The sequence below is a fragment of the Lagopus leucura genome, unplaced genomic scaffold (assembly GCF_019238085.1).
Source record: "Lagopus leucura isolate 7727_CA_CO unplaced genomic scaffold, USGS_WTPT01 Super-Scaffold_100157, whole genome shotgun sequence".
Classification (NCBI taxonomy): Eukaryota; Metazoa; Chordata; class Aves; order Galliformes; family Phasianidae; genus Lagopus; species Lagopus leucura.
Window position 1 is genome coordinate 20,678,591 of NW_024962334.1, and position 13,584 is coordinate 20,692,174.

The following is a 13,584-nucleotide window of genomic DNA, read 5'->3' on the forward strand; positions in this document are numbered from 1 at the left end:
GAGTGTGAAAACTGCAGCAGGCACACTGTGCTGATTGGTCTGGTGTTTTCCTACTGATCCTATAATCAGTGGAGCAGGTAAGAGGAGAAGAATATGAACTTCTTTTTGGAAAATGAGAATGTAGAATTAAATTTTTCAGAAAGAAAACATCATCATCAAAAGGTGATGATTGTGTTTCACACCACCTGGGAGCTGAGTGCATGCTCAGAAACTCAGAAAGGCAAAGCAGCTCCACACTGTTCTGCTCCTAATTTTGTTGGTGGGATGTAAAACTGAAAGAGTTGTGCTATCTTTGGTACAAAGTAAAACCAAGCCTCTGATGTCAGTCTGTCCAGTCTGTAGCTTATTATGCTGAAGCTTGTGCTGGAATAAAACAGGGTAATTACAAAAGTAGGGGAAGGGAGGACAGAGCCATTGCAGCAGGAATAAAGTAGGAATCTCAGCAGCTTTCGGATGCCTCCTGGTCTGCCTGTTCACACCATCATGATCCAGTGCTGTGCTACAAAGAGAAAACAACAGCTTTCTGCCTCTGGAGAGCAGCCTTTAGGGCTGCCCTGAAGTTGGACAGCATTGGATATGATGGAAAACAGTTGGAAGAGTAGCTGAAAGAGTAGACACTGAAGTCAGTAAAGGGTGAACATGAAGCAGATATTTTCTAGCACTAACTTTTGTCATTGGGCAGTAGACAGAAAATAAATGATAGAGGTTTTTTTTGGTTGGTTGATTGGTTGGCTGGTTTTAAATCCCATACGTCTGACTGAGAGAAATGCTGGAAAAAGTGAATCAAACAAAGCCACCTGAACTCTTCGCCCTGTAAGACAGGTTGGCAGAGAAATGGAAAATATTTTGTGACCCTTCCAAATGTTCCAGGAAATGAGGAATATTCTGAGGAAATCTGAGAAGCTGGAATTCCTCACATGGATGTGTGCCAGAGTCAAAACCATTGTTAAAACAGCTGAGATCTGTTCCTACAGGCCCTGTTGAGCAGGACGTAAGTGCGTACTTAAGCCTATCTCAAGCTAGTAAAGTGCAGAAGCGTGGGCTGAACTTCCAGCCGCGCTACTGATTGCACGTTGCAGCCTTAGGATCCTCAATACATTCACAAGCAGGTTTGCTCTGCCTTAATGTTTCTCTGCTATATCAAAAGTAAGTATGTGAAGGCGATAAACCTGAACTAGAGCATGGCTTTAGGTTATCTTAACCTAATAAAGGCCAAGACAGACATTCACACTGTCTGTCTGATTCTATGTGTCTATTCAGGTTTTCCGAGCCATGTGCTTGTATTTGTGTCTTTCCCTTTGGACATGCGGGAAACTTGGGCTCCCAAACTTGTGTATTCTGAATCACAGTTTAATTGGGTGACTAAAACACTTGTCATAAATATCATCCTAAAGAGCAAAGTTTTAACTGCGAGCATAATTAACTGAATCAATTTCAAAAGTAATTTCTATTTGTCAGTGCTTGCAGTCTTTCAGCTGAGCGTGGATGTTCACAAATACATACAGCTCCCTACCTACATGGGGCTCTGATGGGGCAACTGTGCTGCACTTTCTTGTAAAATGCTGAGAAAAACAGGTCTGTGTTGTGCTTTCAGTGTGTGTTCTTCCAGAGGGGAGAGCTGTGTACAGAAGAGCAGCTTGTGGTAGGAAGGTTTGGCACGTCTGTGTTTCTGAGAAGATAACCAGCAGTATGCTACAGTAATTGCAGTTTCCTGCCAAGACATGCTGCACACTATAATCAGACAACAAATGATCAAGGCATGACTTACTAAAATCAATTATCATCTACCAGGGACGAGTTCCCTAGCCAGCAGGATGACTGTTAGATGATATTATGTGAGACCTTGGTTTCAGCACGATAACACAAGAGACATTCCAAGTAGCAGGTTTGCACTGACCATGTGTACGTGCACCTCCAGCTACAACCACTGAGTTGTGGCTGCAGTCTCTCTAAATGCATTCCCCTGTCATCTCTGCCTCACTGCATGTAGTTTTCACGAGTCATTCGTTTGTGAACTGATTTTGTACAAGTATTGGTGGCTTCGTTTGTGATAAAGGTGCAAATTTCTGTCATTAATCATGAAAGTACTGCTCCTGAGGGAGATCAGAGTATTTCAGACTGTCACCCTGGGCCAGGCCTTTCTCTCTCAGGGAAAGAGGCTGAGTATCTGAGACATCAATTGCAGTCCCAGGAGTGTGAGAAAGTACTGTCTATCTACTGACTAGTGGACATTTTACATCTACAAAAATGGTTTCACGTCCATGTTATGGTTCTAAATACAGCCAGAAAGCTTCAGTTATAAAAAGCTACACTTGATCTTTCCTAATTTTCTCTTTGAGCTCAGAAACAGAGTGGAGATCCGTTGGCCACAGCCAATAGCAGGCCATTACTCACACACCTGGGACATTTTGCATGCCAAATCAGGCCTTTGAAGAAGAGTTTTTTCATATGGTTTCCAGCTCAGCTATTTTGGTCAAGTGACACCTGCTTGTCATGGCAGGGGAAAAGCAGCTGTCGTATTCACTGTTTTTGGCTCATGCCCTCTCCTGAGCACGTAAAACTTGATGCTGGTTGAAAGTACCAGGCCCTTGGAGTCTTACTGGGTTGCTGGGAATGCTTGGTACCCTTTGTAACAGTGCCTTGCATTTCAAATGCTCATTCAATCTCACGATCTAACTGTTCAGAACTGATTAAACCATCTGTGAATCACGGGGAGGCTTGAGGAGAGATTTGGCAGCATCAGTGGTGAGAGGTGGGCAGAAAGGTTTCATGGGAAGACAGGACAGCTTCAGCTTTTATTTTCAGCCATTTGGCACTCACATTGCATGCCTCTTACAGGGAAACACGTGCAGTGCCAGAAGGCTACGGAGGCGTATGTAGCTGGTAGGAAGACAGAGTCTTATGATAGTCAGTGTGCTGGCTGTCAGTGGTGTTCCTGGTAATGTCCCATAGAGACTGAGAAAGAGGGTGTGCATTTTAGCAAACCTTGGTGCCTGTTGAAGCCTTAGTGGTAAAGACGGAGGCTCTGGACTTAGGCTGAATGTCCTAATGAAATGATGGTCTGTAGGTATTGTGGTTGTGATGCTGTAATGTTGATTACATTGGCAAGTGGGATCTAACAAGTTACACTGGCCACAGATGATCTGTAACCGTCCTAAAGAAGAAAGAGGGAGGCACTTGGTGGCTTTACTTCAGCAGTCTCACCACAGTATTATCTAAACTGGATGAAATGTCAGAATTAGTTCACTGTGAATTTGCTTGCTGACTTCTTTTGTATACTCTGGAGTCTGCAGCAGCATGCAAATGCGTGACTTATCCCCCCCCTTCCTCTGCTCCCTGCTGTGTGGCCAATGCAGCAAGTCAGGGCAGCATCCTCAGACTGCAGGCTGTTTGCTCATCCACAGGAATACAGCCACCAGGGAATGGGTTAAACATCACATGACCCACTTATATATGGCTTTCCTGAAAATTACTGTTTTCCTGTAACTTAGGTAGGACAGGGGTATTCAGGTCTGAGCCTGTCATGTGGATCCTACAAAATAGTTTTACAGGTAGACATGTATCATTTTCTTGTGATGTAATAAAAGATAAAGCCTGTTTATTTAATTAAGGCATGCAATTGTTATTCAAGATGATGAACAAGTAGGTTGTGCATAACTTATATTAACCTGAGAGGTTTGCTTGCTTTGGCTTTTCCAATGCTTAATTTTGCACAGACAGTTGATACGCTGATAACTACCAATCGCAGTTCATGTGCAATTTATATGAAATCAATATGGTCCTTATTAGAAATAATAAATGTATTTGCCTATGGATTTGTATCATGGAACACTCAGTGGTGGGGAATTTGGGACTTGGTAAAGAAAAGAAACAATAAAATGAAACAGCAATACAATTGGGTTATGCTCTTTACGCATTTGTGAAGTTTCAGGGAGGAACAGAATGACTGTGGAACAGCCTGTAATGCCCATTTCTTGATTTCTGTGCACTGCACATGGTCAATCTGTATTGCCAGGGGTAAAGTGTTCCAGCCTACCTTAGTTACTTTTTATGCCCGTTTGCAGAAGTGTGAATGAAAACCTGGAGTGTCTGCAGCACAGCTGTCTAGGTTTAAGTTGCTTGCCCTGGTTTGCTCTATAATGAGTGGAGAAAAATTATTTGTAAGATGTACTTCATCCAAACTACTAACACCTGTCTCTCTTCGTTGACAGTAAAGGGAGCCTGGCTAATCACTTCGCACGCAGATACGCTGTAGATAAACAAAACCTTAAGATGGAAAATCAGTATGAGGAAAGTGGCAGATCTCTGAAAATCAGATATTGGACTGCAGGTGCTCACTGTGGATCAGAGGAGCTCTCTGAGGTTATGTGACCTCATTGTGTCGTGAAGATACCATACCCCCCTTTAAAAACCTTCTTTCTTCCTTCTCCCAGTAGTGTCGATAGGAAGATTTCTCCTGAGACCCTCACCTGTAATGTTTATCTCCGGAGTTGAATTAATGATTTCCTGCTCAAGATGTAAGCCTCTGGTGCTTACATCTCTGGATGCTTTGGATGGTGAAGTAGCTCTGAATGATTGCCTCGTGCTGAATGGTGCTTAGTGCTACTCTTTTTCCATAATTAACTGAACTGATCCAGGATAGACATAATCCACAATTAAAAAAAATAAAAATAAAAAATGGTGAGGGAGGCTGTTCCTGACTGTATGACACACTGAGCTGTGTCATATAGAAATGGGAATAAATGGATGGAGACATAACCTCTTACACTGACTTAGGAAGTGAAGACATATCCAGTACAATCACAAAAGCCTCACAGAAGAAAAAGGATGATACCAGCCACCACCAGACCCTTTAGCCTCTACAGTCGTTGCATCTGCACCGTGCTGCTGTGGCTGTAGCACTGACAGCAAGCACTGAGTTCACTTTAGCCTCCAGATCTTTTAGAAGGAGTACTTTTGTAAAATGTTTAGAGTCAGCATAAAGTCAGCATCGAGTCACCTAGTAAGATGAGCAAAAGAAAGAACCAAATACTTGTATAGTAAGAAGCTGTAGAAGTGTTCCACCAGGAAACTAAGCTCTGAAAGATTTTGTCCATTAGTTGTAAATAGGAGCAATGTGAATGACAAACAGTTCTGTTTCATTTTCTGTCACTTTTGAAATGATTCTTTTTTTCTTTATGAGATCTGATGTGCTTAGGAGCTCTGCTAAAGTGAGAAGTTCTCAGACATTCTCAAAGCTGGCTCAGCTTTGTCTGAGCTCACAGGCCAAGTTTTATGATTTTGCACGATCCACTTATTTGTAGTAATTTTACATTCAGACAGCATTCTAGCTTGCCAAAATAGCATTTTCCATGAATTACTTAATGAGTAATCAGTACTTACTGGAAGCACGAATAAAAGCTAATAGGAAGATTTTCTTGGTTTGCAATAGAGACCTAATATAATCTTAGAAGGAGTCACTGTATTTCAACCTATTTTTATCAACTTGCACTAACCACTTACATTCTTCTTTTTTTCACTTTTAAAAATGTTGCTGCAGAAGGTGCCTTGTACCAGCTTTTGAAATAGCATGGGGAGACACACAAACCACTTATTTACTCTCTTCATTTCTAGGAGGTTGGAAGAACAAAACAATGCAAGAAACAGAACTACTGCAAGCCAGTAAGAGTAATTTACTGCTCTGTCATTACCAGAAAGCTACTTACATATATTAACAATACAGCAAGTCAGTCTTTCTGAAACAAAAAACAGTTTTGCAAGAATTGGGAAGCAGAAACTCAAATATCTGATCAAATATTTTTGTTTGCTTTTTTTCTGCTGAGGACAATGTATGGTTGTAGATGGTTGTAAACATCTGACTGTGTTGATGAGGTCACATATATGTTTGGGAAATAATTTATTTCTCTTAATAATTATCTTAAAGGTTTGAGTGCTATTTGTGATGTGCCTTGCTGGGCTAGCTTTCAAGTCATATTCTTCACAAACTGTGTTGCAAATGAGTAAAAATACTAGAAGAAAAGGGAAGAATTACTATTGTCTAACCGCAACAGTCTAGGCAGACTGCCATAAGATTATTGAAGCTCTAATTCAAAAATTAGTCTCAGCTACAAATGTATTGGTTTAGGCAAGTCCTCTTGCTGGCAGAATGTCTGTCTTAAATTTGCTTTGATACACGCTGTTGTTTATGTGGTTAGCTAAATACACCATTAGATAGCCCAGGAATTGCTTGTCCATAAGTTAATAAGTTTAGCATCAACTTAGTCAATTAGACTAATTTGGTTTAGTGCACTGTTAGAAATAGCTTAACCTTTATATGACTTCATAATTTTATTTCATTACAGTTACAGATACAACACTGTTTACAATTGCAGTGTATCCAAGGCTCAGAAAACACCGCAAATGTTTCACAGAGTACAAAAAAGGTCTTTTTCCAGGGCTTCAGTTAGAAACAGTTTTTTCTCATGGGCAAAGAAAATTCACCTTATGTCCTTCTTGTGCATAGGTCCAGAAGAAGGCTATGTGTTTACTGCTCTCGCTGGTTTTGTATGACTGCTGATGTGGTTTGTCAGGGACCTGGCCTGTAGGTGTCCTGTCATATGGTTCTGGGTGCTCCCTGTTGACCTTTGCACATTCCAGGCAGCTAAATACATGCATGCCCCAGAGCTAGTACTGTTCTGGCATAGAAGCACACCTGGCAAGATCAAAAAGCATAAACATCTTCAGCCTCTGCAGCTGATGCTCTCAGAGACACCCACTCCTCTGTACAAGTAAACATCCATAACCTTCATGGATGGTCCCTCTCCACTGGGTCAAGCAGTTCATGTCCTAGAGCTGGTTTGCCTTTCTTTAACTCTGACTCATACTGCCTTTCAGATACATCCAGGGTGTCTGTAAACTGAAGAGGCTGAAAAGCAGGAGATTGAGGTAGGGAGGACAATTTCTTTTTTTCTCTGGATACTCTGGATATCTCAGCAATGAGAGAGCTGTTCTGATCGCTCACCCATCTTTCTCCACCCCTACTGTCTACTACTTCCTTGATTGGGTCATTGCAAAAATAACGGAAGGTCTGCTTTGAACATGTTTTCTAATAAGGAAATGTTATCCCTTAGGGGTAGATGAACAGTCAGAGTTTATGGGGGAATCCTAGGAGGGCTATTGGTTTGAGATTTGAGTGCTCATCAGAGCAGAACTCTGGATGCAAAGTTCCGAGTGCCCTTGTGTGGGTCCATTCAAAAGCCACTCAGCAGACCACAGGCACTTACCTTGTGAGTGCTTGGTCTCCTGGAGGTCGTGTTGCCCCTGGATGATTGCTACTAGCTCCTGTGCAGCAGCACTGCCAGATGTGGGGATACACAATCTGTTCCTGACCTTTTGCTGCAGACAGATGCAAAACCAGGACTGTTCCTACCTTGGCTCTGACTCCTGGTTGTCACACATGTGACCTCAAAGTTACTGCACACCATCATGGACCTGCAGATTCACTGGAGCAAAGCCTCCAAATGGTAAATGGAAAAGTCATCTGGACTTGTCCATGGCCCTGTTAACTCTGATGGTGCTACCCTGGCTGTACTTAACTACCTCCACTAGGAGGATATGTTATCTTTAACAAAGCCACAGAAGCTTATTAAGTCACTGAGCAAACCTACAGCATCCCTTGTACAGGCAGAGATTCTTCTGAAGCCCCATCAGAATTTCTGGTCCAGTCATCTGCCTCACTCTCTCTGTTCAACAGCTGTGGTGCTCTTATTCAGCAGGAAAAAGCAAAGATGTTTAAAAGAAAACAAGAAACAGAACACGATGCAAACAAACCAAATTAAAGAAAATGTTTTAAAGGATTTCATTATTCACAAGATGTGAGATGGTCATGTGTTTGAAACTACAATATTATTTCTGGCAACCGGTCTCGTGATGTCCTTTTGTTGATTTTTCCAACCTCTCAAAAAACTGGAGTGAAAATATTTTAGTGATGTTACCATCCCTGGGAACAGTTTGTCAACACTGACCCAGGTTAATGCTGCAAAGTCAAAATATTTGGCATGTGCTTTTGTATTTTTCCTTCATCAAAGAGATTATATGGAGTGAAGATCTGTTCACACGAAGGCAGTGAGAGATACTGACAGTGTGCTTAAAACAAGAGGGGCCCCTTTATAAATATATGTGCACATATGCAAATATCCTTTTGCAGATGATAATATAATCATGAAAAAGTCATTACTGTCACATTAAGGTAGCTGGTTGATGGGAAAACTGCATGGATATTGTGGGAAAATATATACTGCAGAAACAAGGACATATGCATCACAGTTCTGTAGCAGTTCTGTGACCGGGGGAATCAATGGAGCTTGATTTTCTATGGATTTGTGCCCTGCTTTTATGACCCTATCCAGATTTTCCAATGTCTCATATGAGATGCTGCACTTTTTACCTCAGAGAGGCACTAACCACAGCTCTTAGCTGACTGCCTAGTTTCAAAATGCTTTTAAGGATGTAAGAGGGTTGGTTTTTTTTGGATTTTCATACCTTTGTCAAATGTGCTTGATATAGGCCTCAGCATTTGAAGATTGATAGAGAGGTCTCAGGTGTACAAAGAGACAGCACGGTGTCCTAACCCCAATTTCTGTAAAATCAACTTAAGCGTCCTCACACTTATAGCTATGGAAAAGAAAAACAAATGTGAATTAGAACAGAAAACGTGATTTTAAATATAAATATGGAATGTAATGGCTAAGGAAAAGAAGAGAAATACGCAGATTAAGAATCAGTCACTCAGGGGAGGTCTTCCACTGACTTGCAATGAGAATTTCACACCTAATTGCAATCTGTGTCTTTTAAAATCACACAATCTCTGCTGTAAAAGTACACAAAACTTCTCACATATGACATTATTTAAAAAAACTCATGCATATGCTCTGGTGCCTGGGAATAAACAAACCTGACTGTTGGTTGCAGATTGCAGAAAAAAGTCCAGATTTCATGGGTTCATCTGTTACCTTTTTTTTTTTTTTTTTTTAATTTTAATTAACAGATACTGATTTGTTTTGAGATTTGTGTTTAGGTAAACAAACAAAAGAAAAGAAATACTGAATAATTCCACTGAGAATCTTACTGGCTTTGGAGTTTAATTTTGGCCGGTAAGAGCAATAGCTCAATGACATTGCTTTGACAGAAAAGGCCAACACGAGAGCTTTAAGGGTTTTAATTTCCCGGAGGGGTCATAAGGTCCTCTGCTTCCAAGTATGTTAAAAAGACAAATCAAACTGAAGAGCCAAGTCAGGTTCATTAGCTCGGGCAATCACAATTACCAAAGCAAACACGCTGCTCCTTTTCTTTGTATGGAGCACAAGTTTTGCTAGGTACCAAACAATGCTTTGGGCTGTGTTTATATTAGCGTACCCCCTGTCACCAGGGCCCAATGATCCTTGAAAAGGATCAAACAATAAAAGGAAATGCAAGAAGATATCTCTTTAGGATGACAAACACCCCCGCTGCAGCTGCCCCCACCCTATGTCCACTGACTCTGGGTTCAGCTGCAGCAGTGACAGGCCCTGAGGCTCAGGGTGCTCAGGAGCTCTTTCATTTCTGACCATCAAAGGGCCACAAGTAGGGAGTGAGGCCTGATTCTCTGCACGAGAGACTGGCACGGCATGGACTAAGCTGTCCTCTGAAGATGCATCAGGCTCTGAAGCCTGAAGTGGACACAGGGATATAGACCTATGGGGTGCTGCAGAGCAGGCTGGACACTGTGCTGAGGGAATTCATGGGCTGTCAGGAGAAAGCTGGAGGTTGTGTAAATACCAGCAGCCTCAGCCCTTCCAGCTGTGAGTCACACGAATCATTAAACTACTCATATATCTCCTTATCTTTCACCTCTTCCCTCTTTTTATTGGAGTTATTCTCCAGTTCTGTTGTCTTTCATGTCACACCCTGTTTTCTCCAGTTTAGGATCTTTCCATAGCTGAGCTTATGTTGTGATTTGCAGGCCTTTCGCATCTCTGAAATGCTGTAAGCAGTGCTTCTGAACTGAATTCACCACATATTTGATCTAGGCAATGACATGGTGCTAAGCCAACTGGAAATGTTGCTTAAAAAAGCCCACAAACAAATAAGCCAAAATTTGAGAAACAAAATCAAAGACTTACACACAAAATGTATAGATGACTGGAATCACAGAATCTTTTGAGTTGGAAGGGACCCTTAAAGGTCACCTAGTCCAACTCCCCTGAAATGAACAGAGACATCTACAGCTCAACCTGCTCCTCGAAGTTTATGGCATATCCACAGTAAGTTAGTAATAACTAAGATTAAAAACATAATTGGGATCCCACCGACCAGGTGAAAGGGAACTGAAAACTCAGAAGTCTGCAGTAAGCTGCTCAGCCAAAGTGGGACTCCTAGCAACTCTCAGAGAGATTAACAGCTTGGTTTTGAAGTTGGAAGAAGACTTTCCAAAACAGAGCATGTTGCAGGGAGAGGTGCCAGTATCCTGCTGTGTGTGCCTGCAGCCGTGGTGCTTGGCTGTCACCTGCCCTTGTGTGAGGGGTGAGGGAGTGTTATGGGGAACAGCCTGCTCGCTTGCTTTCTGAAGAGATGGGAAGAACACAGCTGACTCTTTCTCTGAACGGGTAGGAAAGCATTGCCTCCTTCTCCAGTCCAGCAGGACTGATCATCTGGGGAAGAGGAAGCAATATATGGCTTGTTGTACGATGGGTGGTGTTGTATGATGATTATTGTTGCTTTGGAAAAGTTTGCTTTCTTTTCACTTTCTCCTGCCAGGTCAGAACAGGTATATCAAAAGGTCTGCTGCAAGCAGCTGGCTCAGGATCACAGTCTGTCATCTGGCCCCTGCACTCCTATATGCCCCAGTTCTTCTCCTGCATCATCTATCTGCACTTAGTGCAAGTGAAAACCAAAGCGATATCTAGTGTTAGTTGTGACCGAGCCAGGAACTCATTATATTTACAGTCCAAAATAAATGTTTATTATGTTTTGCAACAAATTCTCTGATTCTGTGTAATTCTTTTTGTAATCATCTACGAAGAACTGATATTAAGCACACACAGGCATGAAATGGCTTGTATTGTTTTCACAGGATTTCTTTTGATTGTGTTATCTGAAAGAAAAACAGACATTAAGAAAAAATCAGACACTGTCAGGCCCCACATCTGTTAAGCTTCAGTAGATTTGCTTAGGTCTCCAGAGTCCACCCTGTATTGATTTAAACATACATGTTCCTATATTTATATGAAGACTTTTGAAAGTGAGAGAACAAAAAGCTGTGGGCCCTACTCTAGGAGGTACACCCAAGCCTAGACTTCCAATAGAAGCACTGTAGGGCTTAAGTCCTTGATTTCGGTATATGTTCCACCAAATTAAGTGTTTAAAATTTCTGGAGAACTGGAATTTCCAGCGTGCCTGCAGATGGAACTGAAATTCCTTTTGTGCTACTGCTGATGTTTGCGAGGGGCTGGAAATCTGTAGTTATCTGGGACCAAGCCTGCTGAGGATGGAGGCCAGCTCCCCCAATGACCTGCTCCATATTCAGCAAAAGTTCACCGAAATCAAGGTACTTTGAGAACAACATTTTGGGTACAACATACTGGTTTTGTTTTTCTTATTTTTTTTTCAAATGAAACTATTTTGTCAAATACTTCCTGACCAGACCTAGTTTTGATTTCCTCTCCCCTTTTCCTGTAAGGAAAAAGGACAGGGATTCATTTTCACTTACCACGCTAGATCTTTTATGACTTAACAGCAACAGCAACAACAACAACAAACCAATATCAGATTTAATTCTAGACAACTCCTATCACGATCTTCCAAAGAATTGAGATAATCCAAACTAGAAATAGAAGGACTAACTGCTACCTACTCAATCTTTGTGATCACTATTTGTCCAAATTATATTATCAAGCACCTGATTATTTTCAAATATTCTGAAGAGCATATTTACTTCTCTTTAGATACTGCTCTCAAGGTACACTTACCTTGCTTGGACCTTGCTTAGCTTAAAAAAAAAAACAAAACAAAAAAGCATTGGTACAATTTTATCCTTTGTTAACATAATCAAATTACTTCTGCTAGTACCCCAGTCTGTCACATTAAGACATGCTTTACTGAGTTATGTTATCGTTATTTGCAATGCAGCAGTGTGTGAAGATTCAGCCAAAGACCGTGGGCCTTTCGTAAACCCTACACACGAAGGATCCATTATTCTTTTGGGTGCAGATACATCTCTCTTCGTAATTACATCCTGAGCTGTGACAAAGTGGCTGCCAGGCAACACAGCTGTCAAAAACACATTGCAGGGCAGTTGGAGAGCACAAGTCGAAGGAAATAATAGAAATGTTTGGGACACGAGGCATTGCACAGAACAGCTCTTCGTGTTCCTCATATCTGATTGTGCAGCACAGCCTCAGCTAAAACAGCATAATCCCACAAGGCTTGCAGTGTCCATGGAAAACCTCATCCAAGTTAGGCCTGACACTGAGGAGTACATTCCTGCCCTGTTCCTGTCTGTTATATCAGCAATAGGTCTCATGTGATGGGCCATAGCAGGCAGGTAAAATGGCTGAAAATGTTTTACAGTTGCCTTTCAGATGGATTAGTTCCCTGCTTCGGCTCATGCTATAGCCAGCGCCTGTTGGCACTAGCAGGAAAGAGGTGGCAGCAGCATGTGGCTGCACAGACCCTGCCCTTTCAGCAGGACCTGGCTCAGCGCTTTGCACTGCTTGTGAAGTCGCACGCACAGGATGCAACAGAGCTCTTTAATGACAGATGGCTGCTGAAAGGAGTACTTCTGCTTTCCCTCACTTGCAGGTTGCTGCTTGCCTCGATCCTGCAGCTGTGTGGTCACAAGGTGGATCAATTCAGCTCTGGACGATGGAAAACTCTATTTTTTCTGAAGTGTAATTTTTCCAGCAGATTGACCAGCTGGCTGGAGTCAGATGGGTACCAGGTTCAGCAGAGCACAAGCTCATGGGCTGCAGGCAGGATCATCTTTTTGCAGTGGTCTGCTGTCAGGTCCGTGAAGGTGAAAAGGAGGGATGCCATTGATTGACTGATTGATTAGATAAGAGTTAATGGCCTCAGACTGCACCAGATTGACTGGATAATCTTAGAGGTCTTTTTGAACCTTAAGGTTTCTATCATTCTATAATTCCAAGAAAGTCCAGACTACTGCTGCTGTATCCATGCAACGCACAACTCTGTGTCACATTGCTTTTAAAAGGAGCCATTCTGTGCCTCTGTGCCCAGACACATCTGCCACTCCCCTTCCAGTATGGATAACTCTGAGATCCCAGCTGAGTTGGCTTAGGAAGAACAAGTGACAAAAAATATTCTATATTCTAAAACACAGAAAAATATTCTATTCTATTCTATTCTATTCTATTCTATTCTATTCTATTCTATTCTATTCTATTCTATTCTATTCTATTCTATTCTATTCTATTCCATCCCGTCCCATCTTTTCATCTTTTTTTTTTTTTTTTTTTGGTGGTGAAGCCAGCTCCCTGTGGAGTTGGTTGGCTGGTGGTGGTGGTCACTGAGACTTTGTCCTCATGGTTGGGTCAGGAAGACAGCTTT